Source organism: Gobius niger (assembly GCF_951799975.1).
Source record: "Gobius niger genome assembly, contig: SCAFFOLD_57, whole genome shotgun sequence".
In the NCBI taxonomy this organism is placed as follows: domain Eukaryota; kingdom Metazoa; phylum Chordata; class Actinopteri; order Gobiiformes; family Gobiidae; genus Gobius; species Gobius niger.
Window position 1 is genome coordinate 183,599 of NW_027639070.1, and position 20,662 is coordinate 204,260.

The window sequence follows — 20,662 nt, forward strand, 5'->3', positions numbered from 1 at the left end:
GCACTAGCGCTAACTCACATATAAACTCTCCTGTGTTCACTATATTTTGTCTTTACATTATTGATCGATGTGTGACTTGTGCAAATTAATTTTGTAACTAATTGCTACAAAAACATAATCATTTTGTCCTCGTCTTACAGATGGTAAAACTGCTGTAGACTCTAAGTTACTATTAACTATTTACTTTTCAGTCATTGTTTCTGTGTTTTCATGTTTGTACATCGTGTCTGTGTGAAGATTCTGACTGAAATAAACTAAACCTGAAGCTTTTTGCAGCTCTGTACTTTCCTCAGTAGGTTTGTTGTTGTTGAAAAAGATAAATATGGCCCTTTCTGTTCCACTACCTTTATAAAAAAGTGTCCATTTGTCTGTGTTTTGTCTCAATTGAAGCAGACTCCAGAACAGCAGGTGGCGCTGTGCAGATGAACTATCAATACCACTGACTCACGACGAGGAGGAGGGAGATTTTCATGGTTGATTGAAAACTTTCCTCTTTGATGTAAATATTCGTCCTTTAGAATCTGTCCTTAGTCACGAGTGAAGGAAACAGCCACAGATGCAAACGATCCATGCAAACCAGGAGGAAACCATATATATACATGGAAGAGGCCTGCTGTCCCAGCTCCTGTCTCTTTACATAGAGGTGCTCAGTGGTGCATGACTCCAGTTTCGTCCGCCATAACGGCCCAAAGTGCCCGTATGACGCGTCACCTGTATCTATGCTCCCACGGCCCAAGTGGGTGAAAGCAGCGTGAGCGCACGGCGGCCGACGAAGCCTCAGAGCCGAGCGGACGCCATTACGCAAAAAGTCAAATCTCTTAATATCATCGTTCTTTAAACACAAAATGTTTCTTTAAGGCCATTTCAGGCGAATAAGCTGCTCTGCTACGATGACTTTGGGGATTAGTTTGTCAGTGCGGGGCTTAAAAAGCTCGTTTAGCCGCTCTTGGAACAACCGGGCGCTTAGCGGCCCTTCGGACGTACGTAGCCGCGCTCATGAACTTCCGCTCGGTCACTTTTCTGGGAAGTTTCGTAAGTGCTGGAAGTCTTGATATTGTGATAGAATTGATAAAAATCGAGTTGTTACTTCACTGTATTTGCTAGTATAACATCATAACTAGAATTGTTTGGCTGAAATACAAAGAATGAGCAAAAGTGTTTATATTACATTTTCATTGGTAAAATGTGAGATATCGTTTTTTATATAGCATTTATCTGTACTGTACTGTACTGTACTGTACTGTACTGTACTGTACTGTACTGTACTGTACTGTACTGTACTGTACTGTACTGTATTGTACTGTACTGTACTGTACTGTACTGTACTGTACTGTACTGGATCCAGGACAGATGCGGAAATCATGCATTTTGTTGTGTTTCATTCTACTTACACAAATAATGGTATAAGTACATAAGTACATTAAATGCTGCTAGTATTTTTTTAATTAATAAAACAGTTACAGGTTATTAGTGCCATTATTTAATTTTCAGAAATGAGTTTAATAACATGTAGGCTAGTTGTTTCTTATTAACCATAATCCAATGCTATAAACACAGGCTATATTCATCATACATTTCGTATTTAGTTTTTGGCTAAAGACTTAGAGAAACATAAACTTACTTGAGATGTTTGTTAGTTGTCGTTTATCCTTGTTTTTAGTCCAGTTCATTTGTTTTGCTCAGACTTCAGCCGCTAAATCACACGAGGGAGACTCTGCTCGTTCATGAGTCGTCACGCACACGCTCGTGCACGTCTGCGGCCCTGGTGACGTCACGTCATTAGAAAACCTTTAAAAATGTATTTTTGATGCTTTACAATTTTTTTACGAAGAAAAAAAGTCCATGTCCTAAAAATAGTAATTTTAAAGAAATATATTTGCCTCAGTCTGAAACTCCAGACGCCTGTGGACCATTTTACAGGCTGCTCCTTTTACATGAGTGTCTATGACAAAAAGGGCTTTTTGGGCTGCTGGCTGCAATACCACGGCCTGCCACTAGCACGTACTGGAGACGGGTGTAAAGGGGCGGACCCCCCCACTGGAGGAAACCCCGCAGCAGCAGCAGGTGGGCGGAGCCCCCGCAGCAGGTGGGCGGAGCCTTGTGTTTTACAGGAAACAGAGCCACTCCCTGATCTAACTCCCAGAATAAAGTCTCATCAGACACACGACTGAGCCCAGAGTAAACTGGAGAACGCCGGGTTTGTTTCTAAAAGCAGCTGCTCTGAAGAGACGCTCTGACAGCTCCAGATGTGCGTCCCGTTCCACACACAGCAGCACAACATCAGCGACAGTGCAGACACATGACTGAAGACACAAAGCAAAAGAACGACATGAGGAACAGTGCCTTTGAAGCTATAAAACACACTTTTCTGATCTGTTTAACAGGGCATCTGCAGGAACCCCAAAGTGAAACTGAAAACCTTCTAACCTCTTAACTCCCGCCTGAACCGAGAGGATCTTTTTCCTCACGGCAGATTATTTTTCCATCATTGTTTTGTTGGGTATTCAACTCATTTTGTCATTTTTTTGCCATTTTTTTTGTCATTTTTTTTCAATTTTTTTGTCAATTTATTTGTCACATTTTTTATCAAATTTTTGTCATTTTTTTTGTCAATTTCTTGAGACATTTTTGCCACTTTTTCATAAATTTTTCGTCACTTTTTTGTCACATTTCCATCATTGTTTTCGTCTCAGTTTTGTTGCTTTTTTCCAGAAGCTTTTGGATTGGGGTAAAGCCAAACTGGAAAAAATGTGCTCGGTTCAGGTGGGAGGTGAGGGGTTAAAGACTTTAAGACCTCCTATAAAACGTCGAGGCCTCACGAGCGGCTTCAGCAACGGTTTAAAAGTCTTCAACTCATTGTGAGGAACCGACAACCTGACACTGTCCCTTTTGTGACCCACTCGTTTCATGGCAGTTCCAGGGTCAGGGTTTTCAAAAAACAAACAGTGTTCCAATAAAGAGAGAAACTCAGGCCCAAATCCTTGAAGATGAGCTCAGCCTGCGTGACCTCCAGGGAAAGGTTGATTTCTTAGTCAAACATGTTTGTTTTGCATCTTCAGGCAGTTTTACATGTGAATCAATATTCACCTGCAGCCACTTTGTTCCTTCACTCTGGACCGAAGAGCGACAGGTGAGAGACCGACGGGTGAGAGACCGACAGGTGAGAGACCGACAGGTGAGAGAGCCACAGGTGAGACCGACAGGAGCTTTTCCTTTGTTTCTCTCTTTTCTAACCTTCTGGTCTGAGATCCCTATTTAGTCTCTGCAGTTAAAGATTCTCCTGTGTTGTAGGTGATGGAGGTTGTAGGTGATGGAGGTTGTAGGTGATGGAGGTTGTAGGTGATGGAGGTTCTTCTGTGTTGTAGGCAGTGGTTAAAGGAATAGGCCACCGTTTTTACATACTGAGATATGTTCTTACCTGAGCTGTGACGAGTTCTTTAGGACCTGTCTGATCTTCAGTCACGTAAACACAGCGCAGACGGCGTTAGCATTTAGCCTCTCCCTCTCTCCTCTATAGCTCCAAAACAGGTCAAGATAGAAGCTACCAAGCTCTTCCACGTTTTCCCTATTTAAATATGGTTACGTGAAGTGTTCCACTACAAAGTATAAATACACACAATTAAACAATGTGGATTTTCTAAGCGGATAAAAGGGGGAACTATATTGTAAGGTGTAATAATACCAGGAGAAGTTTGAAATCCGTGCAGTAATCTTCACCTTACTGCGCAGTAATCTTCACTTTACTGCGCAGTAATCCTTCACTTTACTGCGCAGTAATCCTTCACTTTACTGCGCAGTAATCCTTCACTTTACTGTGCAGTAAAGTGAAGGATTACTGCGCAGTAATCTTCACTTTACTGCGCAGTAATCCTTCACTTTACTGCGCAGTAATCTTCACTTTACTGCGCAGTAATCTTCACTTTACTGCGCAGTAATCTTCACTTTACTGCGCAATAATCTTCACTTTACTGTGCAGTAATCCTTCACTTTACTGCGCAGTAATCGTCACCTTACTGCGCAGTAATCTTCACTTTACTGCGCAGTAATCTTCACTTTACTGTGCAGTAATCTTCACTTTACTGCGCAGTAATCTTCACTTTACTGTGCAGTAATCCTTCACTTTACTGCGCAGTAATCCTACACTTTACTGTGCAGTAATCCTTCACTTTACTGCGCAGCAATCCTACACTTTACTGCGCAGCAATCCTTCACTTTACTGCGCAGCAATCCTACACTTTACTGCGCAGCAATCCTACACTTTACTGTGCAGTAATCCTTCACTTTACTGCGCAGTAATCTTCACTTTACTGTGCAGTAATCTTCACTTTACTGCGCAGTAATCCTTCACTTTACTGTGCAGTAATCCTTCACTTTACTGCGCAGTAATCTTCACTTTACTGTGCAGTAATCTTCACTTTACTGCGCAGTAATCTTCACTTTACTGTGCAGTAATCCTTCACTTTACTGCGCAGTAATCCTACACTTTACTGTGCAGTAATCCTTCACTTTACTGCGCAGCAATCCTACACTTTACTGCGCAGCAATCCTACACTTTACTGTGCAGTAATCTTCACTTTACTGCGCAGTAATCCTTCACTTTACTGCGCAGTAATCTTCACTTTACTGTGCAGTAATCCTTCACTTTACTGCGCAGTAATCCTACACTTTACTGTGCAGTAATCCTTCACTTTACTGCGCAGCAATCCTACACTTTACTGCGCAGCAATCCTACACTTTACTGTGCAGTAATCTTCACTTTACTGCGCAGTAATCCTTCACTTTACTGCGCAGTAATCCTACACTTTACTGTGCAGTAATCCTTCACTTTACTGCGCAGTAATCTTCACTTTACTGTGCAGTAATCCTTCACTTTACTGCGCAGCAATCCTACACTTTACTGCGCAGTAATCCTTCACTTTACTGCGCAGTAATCCTACACTTTACTGTGCAGTAATCCTTCACTTTACTGCGCAGTAATCTTCACTTTACTGCGCAGTAATCCTTCACTTTACTGTGCAGTAATCTTCACTTTACTGCGCAGTAATCTTCACTTTACTGCGCAGTAATCTTCACTTTACTGTGCAGTAATCTTCACTTTACTGTGCAGTAATCTTCACTTTACTGTGCAGTAATCTTCACTTTACTGTGCAGTAATCTTCACTTTACTGCGCAGTAATCTTCACTTTACTGCGCAGTAATCTTCACTTTACTGTGCAGTAATCTTCACTTTACTGTGCAGTAATCTTCACTTTACTGCGCAGTAATCTTCACTTTACTGTGCAGTAATCCTTCACTTTACTGTGCAGTAATCCTTCACTTTACTGCGCAGTAATCCTACACTTTACTGTGCAGTAATCCTTCACTTTACTGCGCAGTAATCCTTCACTTTACTGCGCAGTAATCCTTCACTTTACTGCGCAGTAATCTTCACTTTACTGCGCAGTAATCGTCACTTTACTGTGCAGTAATCTTCACTTTACTGTGCAGTAATCTTCACTTTACTGTGCAGTAATCTTCACTTTACTGCGCAGTAATCTTCACTTTACTGTGCAGTAATCTTCACTTTACTGCGCAGTAATCCTACACTTTACTGTGCAGTAATCCTTCACTTTACTGCGCAGCAATCCTACACTTTACTGTGCAGTAATCTTCACTTTACTGCTCAGTAATCCTTCACTTTACTGCGCAGTAATCCTACACTTTACTGTGCAGTAATCTTCACTTTACTGCGCAGTAATCGTCACCTTACTGCGCAGTAATCTTCACTTTACTGTGCAGTAATCTTCACTTTACTGTGCAGTAATCTTCACTTTACTGCGCAGTAATCTTCACTTTACTGTGCAGTAATCCTTCACTTTACTGTGCAGTAATCCTTCACTTTACTGTGCAGTAATCTTCACTTTACTGCGCAGTAATCTTCACTTTACTGCGCAGTAATCTTCACTTTACTGCGCAGTAATCTTCACTTTACTGTGCAGTAATCTTCACTTTACTGTGCAGTAATCTTCACTTTACTGCGCAGTAATCTTCACTTTACTGCGCAGTAATCTTCACTTTACTGCGCAGTAATCTTCACTTTACTGCGCAGTAATCTTCACTTTACTGTGCAGTAATCTTCACTTTACTGTGCAGTAATCTTCACTTTACTGCGCAGTAATCCTTCACTTTACTGCGCAGTAATCCTTCACTTTACTGTGCAGTAATCCTTCACTTTACTGTGCAGTAATCTTCACTTTACTGTGCAGTAATCTTCACTTTACTGTGCAGTAATCTTCACTTTACTGCGCAGTAATCTTCACTTTACTGTGCAGTAATCTTCACTTTACTGTGCAGTAATCTTCACTTTACTGCGCAGTAATCCTTCACTTTACTGTGCAGTAATCTTCACTTTACTGTGCAGTAATCTTCACTTTACTGTGCAGTAATCTTCACTTTACTGTGCAGTAATCCTTCACTTTACTGTGCAGTAATCTTCACTTTACTGTGCAGTAATCTTCACTTTACTGCGCAGTTATCCTTCACTTTACTGTGCAGTAATCTTCACTTTACTGTGCAGTAATCTTCACTTTACTGTGCAGTAATCCTTCACTTTACTGTGCAGTAATCTTCACTTTACTGTGCAGTAATCTTCACTTTACTGCGCAGTAATCTTCACTTTACTGTGCAGTAATCTTCACTTTACTGTGCAGTAATCTTCACTTTACTGTGCAGTAATCCTACACTTTACTGTGCAGTAATCTTCACTTTACTGTGCAGTAATCTTCACTTTACTGCGCAGTAATCTTCACTTTACTGTGCAGTAATCCTTCACTTTACTGCGCAGTAATCTTCACTTTACTGCGCAGTAATCTTCACTTTACTGCGCAGTAATCTTCACTTTACTGCGCAGTAATCCTTCACTTTACTGTGCAGTAATCTTCACTTTACTGCGCAGTAATCTTCACTTTACTGCGCAGTAATCTTCACTTTACTGCGCAGTAATCCTACACTTTACTGTGCAGTAATCCTTCACTTTACTGTGCAGTAATCTTCACTTTACTGTGCAGTAATCCTTCACTTTACTGCGCAGTAATCCTACACTTTACTGTGCAGTAATCCTTCACTTTACTGTGCAGTAATCCTTCACTTTACTGCGCAGTAATCCTACACTTTACTGTGCAGTAATCCTTCACTTTACTGCGCAGTAATCCTACACTTTACTGTGCAGTAATCTTCACTTTTCTGCGCAGTAATCCTTCACTTTACTGCGCAGTAATCTTCACTTTACTGCGCAGTAATCGTCACCTTACTGCGCAGTAATCTTCACTTTACTGCGCAGTAATCTTCACTTTACTGCGCAGTAATCTTCACTTTACTGCGCAGTAATCTTCACTTTACTGTGCAGTAATCTTCACTTTACTGCGCAGTAATCTTCACTTTACTGCGCAGTAATCTTCACTTTACTGCGCAGCAATCCTACACTTTACTGTGCAGTAATCTTCACTTTACTGTGCAGTAATCCTTCACTTTACTGCGCAGTAATCTTCACTTTACTGTGCAGTAATCTTCACTTTACTGTGCAGTAATCTTCACTTTACTGTGCAGTAATCTTCACTTTACTGTGCAGTAATCTTCACTTTACTGCGCAGTAATCCTTCACTTTACTGCACAGTAATCTTCACTTTACTGCGCAGTAATCTTCACTTTACTGCGCAGTAATCTTCACTTTACTGCGCAGTAATCTTCACTTTACTGCGCAGTAATCTTCACTTTACTGTGCAGTAATCCTTCACTTTACTGCGCAGTAATCTTCACTTTACTGTGCAGTAATCTTCACTTTACTGCGCAGTAATCCTACACTTTACTGTGCAGTAATCCTACACTTTACTGTGCAGTAATCCTACACTTTACTGCGCAGTAATCTTCACTTTACTGTGCAGTAATCTTCACTTTACTGCGCAGTAATCCTACACTTTACTGTGCAGTAATCCTACACTTTACTGTGCAGTAATCTTCACTTTACTGTGCAGTAATCTTCACTTTACTGTGCAGTAATCTTCACTTTACTGCGCAGTAATCCTACACTTTACTGTGCAGTAATCCTACACTTTACTGTGCAGTAATCCTACACTTTACTGTGCAGTAATCTTCACTTTACTGTGCAGTAATCCTTCACTTTACTGCGCAGTAATCCTACACTTTACTGTGCAGTAATCTTCACTTTACTGCGCAGTAATCTTCACTTTACTGTGCAGTAATCTTCACTTTACTGTGCAGTAATCTTCACTTTACTGTGCAGTAATCTTCACTTTACTGTGCAGTAATCTTCACTTTACTGTGCAGTAATCTTCACTTTACTGTGCAGTAATCCTTCACTTTACTGTGCAGTAATCTTCACTTTACTGTGCAGTAATCTTCACTTTACTGCACAGTAATCTTCACTTTACTGCGCAGTAATCTTCACTTTACTGTGCAGTAATCCTTCACTTTACTGCGCAGTAATCTTCACTTTACTGCGCAGTAATCTTCACTTTACTGCGCAGTAATCCTTCACTTTACTGCTCAGTAATCTTCACTTTACTGCGCAGTAATCTTCACTTTACTGCGCAGTAATCCTTCACTTTACTGCGCAGTAATCTTCACTTTACTGCGCAGTAATCTTCACTTTACTGCGCAGTAATCTTCACTTTACTGCGCAGTAATCTTCACTTTACTGTGCAGTAATCTTCACTTTACTGTGCAGTAATCTTCACTTTACTGCGCAGTAATCCTTCACTTTACTGTGCAGTAATCTTCACTTTACTGTGCAGTAATCTTCACTTTACTGTGCAGTAATCCTCACTTTACTGTGCAGTAATCTTCACTTTACTGTGCAGTAATCTTCACTTTACTGCGCAGTAATCCTTCACTTTACTGTGCAGTAATCTTCACTTTACTGCGCAGTAATCTTCACTTTACTGTGCAGTAATCTTCACTTTACTGTGCAGTAATCCTTCACTTTACTGTGCAGTAATCTTCACTTTACTGTGCAGTAATCTTCACTTTACTGTGCAGTAATCCTTCACTTTACTGTGCAGTAATCTTCACTTTACTGTGCAGTAATCTTCACTTTACTGTGCAGTAATCTTCACTTTACTGCGCAGTAATCTTCACTTTACTGTGCAGTAATCTTCACTTTACTGTGCAGTAATCTTCACTTTACTGTGCAGTAATCCTACACTTTACTGTGCAGTAATCCTTCACTTTACTGTGCAGTAATCCTTCACTTTACTGCGCAGTAATCCTACACTTTACTGCGCAGTAATCTTCACTTTACTGTGCAGTAATCTTCACTTTACTGCGCAGTAATCCTTCACTTTACTGTGCAGTAATCTTCACTTTACTGTGCAGTAATCTTCACTTTACTGTGCAGTAATCTTCACTTTACTGTGCAGTAATCCTTCACTTTACTGCGCAGTAATCCTACACTTTACTGTGCAGTAATCCTTCACTTTACTGTGCAGTAATCCTTCACTTTACTGCGCAGTAATCCTACACTTTACTGCGCAGTAATCTTCACTTTACTGCGCAGTAATCGTCACCTTACTGCGCAGTAATCTTCACTTTACTGCGCAGTAATCTTCACTTTACTGCGCAGTAATCTTCACTTTACTGCGCAGTAATCTTCACTTTACTGTGCAGTAATCTTCACTTTACTGCGCAGTAATCTTCACTTTACTGCGCAGTAATCTTCACTTTACTGCGCAGCAATCCTACACTTTACTGCGCAGTAATCTTCACTTTACTGCGCAGTAATCTTCACTTTACTGCGCAGTAATCTTCACTTTACTGTGCAGTAATCCTTCACTTTACTGCGCAGTAATCTTCACTTTACTGCGCAGTAATCTTCACTTTACTGTGCAGTAATCCTTCACTTTACTGCACAGTAATCTTCACTTTACTGCGCAGTAATCTTCACTTTACTGCGCAGTAATCCTTCACTTTACTGCTCAGTAATCCTTCACTTTACTGCGCAGTAATCCTTCACTTTACTGTGCAGTAATCTTCACTTTACTGCGCAGTAATCCTTCACTTTACTGCGCAGTAATCCTTCACTTTACTGCGCAGTAATCCTTCACTTTACTGCGCAGTAATCTTCACTTTACTGCGCAGTAATCTTCACTTTACTGTGCAGTAATCTTCACTTTACTGCGCAGTAATCTTCACTTTACTGTGCAGTAATCTTCACTTTACTGTGCAGTAATCTTCACTTTACTGCGCAGTAATCTTCACTTTACTGCGCAGTAATCTTCACTTTACTGCGCAGTAATCCTTCACTTTACTGCTCAGTAATCCTTCACTTTACTGTGCAGTAATCTTCACTTTACTGTGCAGTAATCTTCACTTTACTGTGCAGTAATCCTTCACTTTACTGTGCAGTAATCTTCACTTTACTGTGCAGTAATCTTCACTTTACTGCGCAGTAATCTTCACTTTACTGCGCAGTAATCTTCACTTTACTGTGCAGTAATCTTCACTTTACTGTGCAGTAATCTTCACTTTACTGTGCAGTAATCTTCACTTTACTGCGCAGTAATCTTCACTTTACTGCGCAGTAATCTTCACTTTACTGTGCAGTAATCTTCACTTTACTGTGCAGTAATCTTCACTTTACTGCGCAGTAATCTTCACTTTACTGCGCAGTAATCTTCACTTTACTGCGCAGTAATCTTCACTTTACTGTGCGGATGCCAAACCACTCCTGGTATTATTACTTTTTCAAAGGAGGCACAACCAAAGAAAATGAACACGAGAGCTGAAACATTACTTTTTAACCATTCTGGCTTGTTATTATGTTGTTCATTTGAGAAGATCCTCTTTCACATCAGCATTGCTCACAGCAGGGCTCTTGATTTATGTTTTCACTGGGGGAGATTGGGGGTTTGTCATTGGCCACTGGGCCGGTCAGGGGTATATATTATTATCATATTTTTGGGATAAATGAACAAAAATGTCATTATCATCACTGCTTGAATAGAATAGAATTGGGTCTAAACATAAAAGTTATATTATATTCCAGCATTTAAGGCTATGTAGAAAAAAAGGAAGAAAAGAAACAGCAAAAGATGAATACAGAATAATAAAGAGCCTAATAATAAAGTAGGACAACTCGGAACTAAGCCAGGATTAAGCCAGGACTAAAACATGCAATATCAGGACTAAGGCAGGACTAATCACACCTGAACCAAAGGCCTAACACAGAATGACAGAGTCACATGTGAGGACCAGCTGAACCAAGACCACGTCTCAAACAACATGACTCTCTCCTGCTCAACCACTGCTCCTCCAGCCGAGTGGGCTGAGGGCTGACCATAGACATAATATTAAGGGCTGACCATAGACAGAATATTAAGGGCTGACCAAAGACTGAATATTAAGGGCTGACCAAACAGCTGAGCTGCTGTTCTGTCCAGACCTCACGCTTCATGAAAGCTCTTTGGAGATGACGCTCACCCACATATTCAGCTTCAGCCTCTCCCTTTTATCTGTTCACAAAGAGCATCCCTGCGCTTGTGCATTTCCACAAAGACGTTGAATGAAGTCAGAGCAGAAAGGAAGCAAATGCACCCGTCAGATGAATGATTCAGATGTTATTTGGCTACATTAGAGCCCGGAGAGCGAGGTTTAGCGCGTTGACCGGTTGAACGAGTGCTGCCATCAGCTTCATCCTCCGCTTTACAAACATCCACAACTGAACTGGTGTTCCTCACCTTCAAGAAGCTGGTCCAGCCCTTTGCACCGGTGCCTTCATCCCGGTGAACACCGGCGGTGCCAGGGGGGGTCTTGGGGGGTATCAAGACCCTCCCAAAAAACGCCTTGACCCCCCATTAGACCCCCCAACCCCTTCTTGATTAAATACATGTAAATCCCTCCTCCGTGACGGGCCTGATCTCCGCTGCTGCGGGCGGCTGTATGAGCTGCTGTGTCTGTCTCTCGTGCTCAGTGACGTCACGTTTCTTTCCATGCGGTGACGCCATGACTGGCGCGTGTCTCGCTGTTTACAACATGCCTGAGCGCGAGGCTGACAGAGGGAGGAAGCCGGGCGGATGGAAGTCTGTAAACTCAGGATCTGCTCACGCACAAACCGCGTGTTCGCCTTTTGCTTTGATAGTGCCCTGGCCCGCCTGCCCCGGGGCAGCACCTGCTTACAGGGGCAGTTCTGCGCTCTGACCGCACAGCTACCGCTCACACGCACAGAGCGAGCGCCCTGACCAGAAGGAAGAGACAGGCACCACAGGTACCACAGGTACCACGCATTCATCACTCCGTTTGTTTGAGTTCTTCACAACATGGACCAAATGAGAGCGAGTCAGCCCCTCCCCTCAGCGTTACCATAGAGACCTGTTCCCACCAAATGCATTATGACATCACATAATGTTAAAGAGCTTAAAGTTACAGTCGATCAAACATTAGTTGATAAAATGTAAATTCTTCTTTATGCTAATGATATTTTCTATACATAATACAACAACATTGATGCTTTGTTCATCCTGATGGGATGTAACATGATTTAAAATAATATCTGTAGGTTTCACATGTGTCCTCAAGAGTCCTGCTGTTCAGTGATAGAACTGGTGACCCTCTGAGGTCCAGCACAGCAGGGGGGGGGGGGGGGGGGGGGGGGGCTCACAGACTGAAGAGAAATGTTTTGGCCAAAGTAAATTCTAGTCAGGAGATTTTAGGCAGTTCATGAAGGCATTCATAATTAGATTTGCAATTTATTTGTAAACATTTTGTAAAAATCGATTCCCGGCCCTAATAATATTTAATAATTTATTTGACACTTAAAAAATACATACATAAGAATCCCTGCAACCCCCATGACCCGCTGCACCTACTCTTTTGTAAATATGTTTTGTGTCATAGGCGTGAATATGGCAGTTAAAGTTTGAGTGTATTGTTTGCAAACTGCAATTGATTCATTGATTAAAAACACAGTAGTTGATCTGCTGTGTTGTTTAGCAGCAGTAACATGCAGTTATTAGCCGTGTCCACTATATTCTTTGTTGGTTTTCATGAGACCCCCCTTGAAATGACCAGGAACCCCGATTGCCCCCAATCAAAACTGTCTGGACCCGCCACTGCCGGTGAACACACGCTGCACCTGCCGCGGACCACGAAGAGTCCGGCCTCTGTTCGGGATAATCCAAACAAAAGTCCAAAAACACGATGCCCACTGTCCTTGAGCTTCGTTTTAGAAAACCTGTCAGTCCGTCCAACGATGAGCTCCTGTTTTCTCCTGTTTTCTCTGCTCACCGTGTTACAGAGCCATGTTTCCATCAGAGCCGCGCTGTAGGAGATGATGCTACGCAATGTGGCGCCAACTCGCCGCGCAGCGACGCAAATGCAGCGCGGAGAACGCCGAAAAATACTTTCATGGAAAATGAGGCGCGGGTCAGATTTCATAGTTTGGCCCCGGGGACACATATTGAGTAGGCCCGACCTAGTATCTGTATTACATCGTATGTGCGCGAAAATGACAAAGTTGCAATCATGTTGTAGGTGATGGAGGTTCTCCTGTGTTGTAGGTGATGGAGGTTCTCCTGTGTTGTAGGTGATGGAGGTTCTCCTGTGTTGTAGGTGATGGAGGTTCTCCTGTGTTGTAGGTGATGAGGTTCTCCTGTGTTGTAGGTGATGGTTCTCCTGTGTTGTAGGTGATGAGGTTCTCCTGTGTTGTAGGTGATGGAGGTTCTCCTGTGTTGTAGGTGATGGAGGTTCTCCTGTGTTGTAGGTGATGGAGGTTCTCCTGTGTTGTAGGTGATGAGGTTCTCCTGTGTTGTAGGTGATGGAGGTTCTCCTGTGTTGTAGGTGATGAGGTTCTCCTGTGTTGTAGGTGATGGAGGTTCTCCTGTGTTGTAGGTGATGGAGGTTCTCCTGTGTTGTAGGTGATGGAGGTTCTCCTGTGGTTCCTCTGGCTGTGCTCAGCTCCGGTGCTGTCTTTGGAGACAGAGAAAAAGCTGTGGTTCGAGTCCAGGCCCCGGACGTGGGACGAGGCGCAGCTGTTCTGCAGGAGGTTCGTGTCCAACATCTGCTTTCCAGAACATCTCCATAAATCTGCACAGTGTTGTTGTTTTGTTTTGTGTTGGAGAATGAGTCCATCTTAAAAACAGGAGGAAACATGAGAGCAGTGCGAGTTCTCCTTGTGTTTCAGTAAATATGGAGAACTGGCCACAGCGGAGACTTCTTCTGACTCTGAGGACTTAAAGGCGATGGATCTGAGCGTTTATCAGGCCTGGGTGGGGCTGAAGAAGCGGGACTCGGGCTGGCGCTGGTGGAACGGTTACGAGGAGTACCCCATTGAAGACCTGTTTGCTGAGGGTGAACCCCAGAGCGGACACGAGTGTGGGAAGATCATCCGCAAGCAGGACAAGTACGTGAGTCTGTTCCAAGGTCTCTGGTATTCCACTGTTCAGATTTTGCTCTGAACTTCCCTCTTAAGTCCAGAGAGATGAAGGTCTGTGTCTCTGCAGAGCCTACACCGACGACTGTGAGCAGAGGCATTTCTTCTACTGTGAGAGCAGATACCACCTCCAGTATGAGTTTGTGACTGAGAGCAGACCCTGGGCTGAGGCGCTGCAGCACTGTCAGGACCAGAGCATGCAGTTCTTTGACTCCCCATATTCCTCAAACTTTCCCTATTTAACCAGTCCCACTTCACTGCAAGACTTCCCGGTGTGGATCGGCCCGGTCACCGCTGACCACGGTGAGGAACGCTCACACAAGAATTCTTTTTGCAGATCTTTCTTCGGCTTTAATAAGATGCTGCCCCATATTTGAATTGAGAGACCATCCTCTATTTTTAAACTCTCTATTCAAATTTTGATGTTGCTCTTAAACTTTTTAACCGACCGCATTCAGAGAGTTCTTGTGAACGGTCTCATGTCGAGCACTCGTTTCGAACACAGGGTCCCCTCAGGGCTGCGTACTATCACCATTGTTCTATATCATGTGTACAGACAGATGTAGGTCTGTCCATGAGAGCAGGAACATTGTTAAACTCTCCGATGATACGGCTCTACTGACCCTTTTGCAGGAGCAGACTCTGATCATGGTCCTGCTTTCATCCAGGGGTGCGATGACGACTTTCTCCACTTAAATATGACAAATACTAAAGCGCTTGTTGTTGACTTTAGGAGGAATCCAGAGAGCCCCAAACCGAGCGTTATCCACGGGGAAGAGGTGGAAAAGGTCGACTCTTTTAAGTACTTGGGGACTGTTTTTGATTCCTCTCTATGATTTGATAAAAACACAGAGCAAAGTGTCAAACGTGGACATCAGCGAGTTCACCTGATGAGGAAACTGAACTCTTTTAATGCAGCAGCAAATATTTAACTTTTATCATTCTTTTATTGAAAGTGTCTTAACCTTTTCTTTTATTTGCTGGTTTGACGCCGGTCTGTGGAAAATCAGAACCGTCTGAACCACATTGTCAAAGTGTCAGATTCCTGGTGTGCGTTTTGAAGACCTCGCCTCACTCTGGAAGAAAAGAGTCGTCCAAAAGACTCATCGATTTTGGGTCAACAAAACCATGTCTTTACTCTGATGCCTCCGGGGGGCGATCTGTCGTCCCCCAACAGAAAAGAAACCGCTGTTCAAGGTCCTTCATTTCGACTGCAGTCAGAAACTTAAATGACAACATCTAGGAAGGCAGAGTTTATCTTGTTCTCTTGTTCTCTTGTGTCCTGATGCTCTTACAGTTCATGACGTCTGTATATGGTCGTGTGTGTCTCCATTTACTGTTGTTTTATGACCAGAGAGCAGTGAACAGAACTGCCCATTGGGATGAATAAAGTTGTTTTGATTTGATTTGAGGAACGCTCAGGTCTCAGGCTGGAGCCATTTGACCAGTCTGGTATAGGAAAACAAGATTAGGTTCTTGAGATGTTTAGTGTTGGTCCAGGGACGGGATTAAAGGAAGTGACTTAGTTGTTTCAGTTCAAATAAAGCCTTTTGAAGGACGGGCGACACTTCAATCCCCGAGTACAGACCATGACTGAAGAGCCTGCAGTGAAGACGAGAGTAGCCGTGTCGATAAATCCTTAATGACCCAGTGTGAAATCATGACTGACTGATCTGAGGAGGCTGATGTTTGTGTGGTTCCTTCAGGTTCTGGTTCCTGCACGAGCATCAGTTCCTTACACGACACTATGAAGGCCTACGACTGCTCCCGGGCCTTTCCCTTCATCTGTGAGCGACACAGCCTGGTCCTGGTGAAGGAGCTGCTGAGCTGGGACCAAGGTCTGGAGGTCTGCAGCAACATCTCAGGCTTCGACAGCCAGGGGTATGTCCCACCACACCACCTTTATCATGGATCTGAAATGTTCATGTTCAAGCGACTGCGTGAAGTACATGAAGGTCTTTGCGGCACATTTTAACACATTTCTGAGGTTTCAAAAGGATCGCTTCAACATCGAGAAAGAAAAAACAATGAAACTCATGGCATCTGTTTCCTCCAGAGACTTCGGTCTGCTCCGTGTGGAGGAGAGCGACCTGCAGGACGTCCTGAAGCACATCACAGGAGCCACCAGCAGCAAGGTCCTCCCTCTGCTCTCAGTCTCACATGTTCCTCCTCAGTCTCACACATGTTCCTCCTCAGGTGTGGCTGGGTCTGCGGTTCCTGGCCGGCTCCTGGTTCTGGTCTGATGGATCTGTGGTCTCTCTGCCGTCGCTCCCGCCGTGTCCTGAGGCCAGACTCCGCTGTGGAGCTCTGGTCCTCAACACCAGCTCCATAGAACCAGCCGACTGCAGCCAGGAGCTCAACGTGCTGTGCCACAGACGCCAGTGAGACAGAAGATGCAGCTGATCTGGACCTGAGATGTTTAAATGTTTAGTCTGATGATCCTCTGGCTCTTCTCAAACAGAGCGTGAACATCCGGGCGGGTCTGATCTCCTTTTGCCTCGTTCTTCTTGGTTTCTGAGCATCTGCACCAGCTAGCGTTAGCATTAGCATCATGTTAGCATCTCCGTTATTTCTGTATTTATGGGCTGTTGAACCACTTTGCTCCTCCCCATGTCTTTGTTTCTTTATTTAGCATAAACTATATTCATGATTCAGCGTTTGTTAAAGTAGTTTTTGAATAATTAGAGAAAGTTTAGATTTTTCTTCAAATTGTTTTCCCCCTTAACTGTTTTCAAACATGACCATATATGGGCGAGTCCAGCGATGTGTCTGTATCTAGAGCAGTGGTTCTCAACCTTTTGGAGCCGCGACCCCCATTATAACAGTTAAAGGGGTTCGTGACCCCCCGCCCGGGTCACACCGTGGGATATAGGAACATTAGCCGACATAATTCTCAAAAATAAAGAAAAAAAAACAAATGGCTGAAATAAAATTCATGAAACTACAAACAAACAATGGCCTTTCTGGTAAAATAGCAAACACATGCTGCAATAAAACATCAGATTATATTGTAGTGAAAATATGTATATTTTATCTAAATGAGCTGGCGACCCCCCAAATTTGTCTCGCGACCCCCAGGTTGAGACCCACTGATCTATAGAGATATCAAGCTTTCCAATGATTCCCCTTTGGTCTTTCTGCGCCTCCGGGCAGGGCCGGACTGGGACTGAAGAACAGCCCTGGACTCTGACCAGCCTGGCCCACATTAGAGTAACTGTGACTTCCACAAATACATATTTTAACCTCTTACCTCCCGCCTTAACATTAACGAGTGCATTTTCCCCAGTTCGGCTCTTTATTATTATTTTTTTGATCGGCATCATCAGCAAAAAGAGCGGGAAAGGTGGTCGTAGAAACAGAATCAAAATCATTAATATAAATAATAAAAAATAACGGTCCCAAAACTGAACCTTGTGGTGCACCATACTCCACGGAATTCCTTTTAGATTCATGTTTTTTTATACTTTACCCAAATCTAAAAGCTTCTCGACTGGAGATCAACAATGTAACGCCTCATTTGAAAGCTAAGACCTACAAAAGTGATGGAAACTTTTCGTCACGTCGCCACATATTTGTCACATTTTTTAAATTATTTTTTCTATCATTTTTTGTTGTGTTTTTCTCATGTTTTCATCCTCTTTTTCTCGCTATTTTGATGCTTTTCTTTGTAGCTTTTAGATTTGGGTAAAGCGCGGTTGAGGCGGGACCGGTGGCCCTTCTGTGCTCTTCCAGAGTGGACACATGGCCAGTCCGCCCCTGCCTCCGGGATCCGTGTAACATGAAGAAGATCAGAGGTTCCTGCCTTTTCCATATTCAAAGTGTGTCCAATAAATAAATAAATAAATAAATAAAAATATAAATAAATGAATAAATGAATAAATGAATAAATGAATAAATAAATACATAAATAAATACATAAATACATAAATACATAAATACATAAAAATATAAATAAATAAATAAATAAATAAATAAAAATATAAATAAATAAATAAATAAATAAATAAATAAATAAATAAATAAATAAATAAATAAATAAATAAATAATAATAATAATAATAATAATAATAATAATAATAATATACAGCAAGCTATTTGGGTGAAGAAACATGTTTCCTGTTTCCTTTCTCAGACAGCACAGCGCCCTCTACAGAGCGACACTCGAGCTGCGTCTTGTTCAGACGGAGAAACACACAGGAATATGAACCCCTGCAACAAAATCTTATTTTTTTATTTTTTTAAATCAGACATCAAGCCTTAGACCCTGAACCACATTTACTTTAACATGTTTGATCTTCATGTATCTGCTCACATTTATATTGTTCTCCTTTGTGTGTGTTTGGTGTGGGGTTTGTGTATTGTTCAATTAATAAAGTTTTATTATTTATCACTGAAAATATCGGCCATTTGGTTTTTGTTGATTTTTAAGCGGAAAACGCCCTATTTTGAAATGAAAAACGAGAGAAAAAACCGCCACATTTTTCGTCTCACTGATGTCAGTAATGATCCCCTCGCTCTCTCCGCTCAGGGGGGGGAGGGGGGGGGGCAGAGCCGGGGGCAGCAGAGCATCATGGGAGATTAGATCAGCAACACGCGGCGGCGATAACACGAGCAGAGGTCGCTCAAGGGCAGAGGAGGCGGATCTGCAGGTGAGAGAGGATCACAGTGAAAACACACACAGCGTCACCTGTCTGTGACTCAGAGGACACGAGGTCACTACAGCGCCACCTGTCTGTCACTCAGAGAACACGAGGTCACTACAGCGCCACCTGTCTGTGACTCAGAGGACACGAGGTCACTACAGCGCCACCTGTCTGTGACTCAGAGAACACACGAGGTCACTACAGCACCACCTGTCTGTGACTCAGAACACACGAGGTCACTACAGCTCCACCTGTCTGTCACTCAGAACACACGAGGTCACTACAGCACCACCTGTCTGTGACTCAGAGAACACGAGGTCACTACAGCGCCACCTGTCTGTCACTCAGAGAACACGAGGTCACTACAGCGCCACCTGTCTGTCACTCAGAGAACACGAGGTCACTACAGCTCCACCTGTCTGTCACTCAGAACACACGAGGTCACTACAGCACCACCTGTCTGTGACTCAGAACACACAAGGTCACTACAGCGCCACCTGTCTGTCACTCAGAACACACGAGGTCACTACAGCGCCACCTGTCTGTGACTCAGAGAACACGAGGTCACTACAGCACCACCTGTCTGTCACTCAGAACACACGAGGTCACTACAGCGCCACCTGTCTGTGACTCAGAGAACACGAGGTCACTACAGCACCACCTGTCTGTCACTCAGAACACACGAGGTCACTACAGCGCCACCTGTCTGTCACTCAGAGAACACACGAGGTCACTACAGCGCCACCTGTCTGTCACTCAGAACACACGAGGTCACTACAGCTCCACCTGTCTGTCACTCAGAGAACACACGAGGTCACTACAGCTCCACCTGTCTGTCACTCAGAACACACGAGGTCACTACAGCACCACCTGTCTGTCACTCAGAACACACGAGGTCACTACAGCTCCACCTGTCTGTCACTCAGAACACACGAGGTCACTACAGCGCCACCTGTCTGTCACTCAGAGAACACAAGAGGTCACTACAGCGCCACCTGTCTGTCACTCAGAACACACGAGGTCACTACAGCACCACCTGTCTGTCACTCAGAGAACACACGAGGTCACTACAGCGCCACCTGTCTGTCACTCAGAGAACACGAGGTCACTACAGCGCCACCTGTCTGTCACTCAGAGAACACACGAGGTCACTACAGCGCCACCTGTCTGTCACTCAGAGAACACACGAGGTCACTACAGCGCCACCTGTCTGTCACTCAGAGAACACGAGGTCACTACAGCGCCACCTGTCTGTCACTCAGAGAACACACGAGGTCACTACAGCGCCACCTGTCTGTCACTCAGAACACACGAGGTCACTACAGCACCACCTGTCTGTCACTCAGAGAACACACGAGGTCACTACAGCACCACCTGTCTGTCACTCAGAACACACGAGGTCACAACAGCGCCACCTGTCTGTCACTCAGAGAACACGAGGTCACTACAGCACCACCTGTCTGTCACTCAGAGAACACACGAGGTCACTACAGCACCACCTGTCTGTCACTCAGAGAACACGAGGTCACTACAGCTCCACCTGTCTGTCACTCAGAACACACGAGGTCACTACAGCACCACCTGTCTGTCACTCAGAACA

General features: G+C 43.5%; 1 protein-coding gene across 1 annotated transcript in view; it reads right to left on the reverse strand.

Annotated features, from left to right (window-relative positions):
• The window catches only part of LOC306982943 (protein kinase C-binding protein NELL1-like), a gene marked incomplete at both ends in the record, with an annotated part of 170,190 nt that overhangs the window by 130,405 nt on the left and 19,123 nt on the right, over nucleotides 1–20,662 (reverse strand). The window lies entirely within an intron of this gene.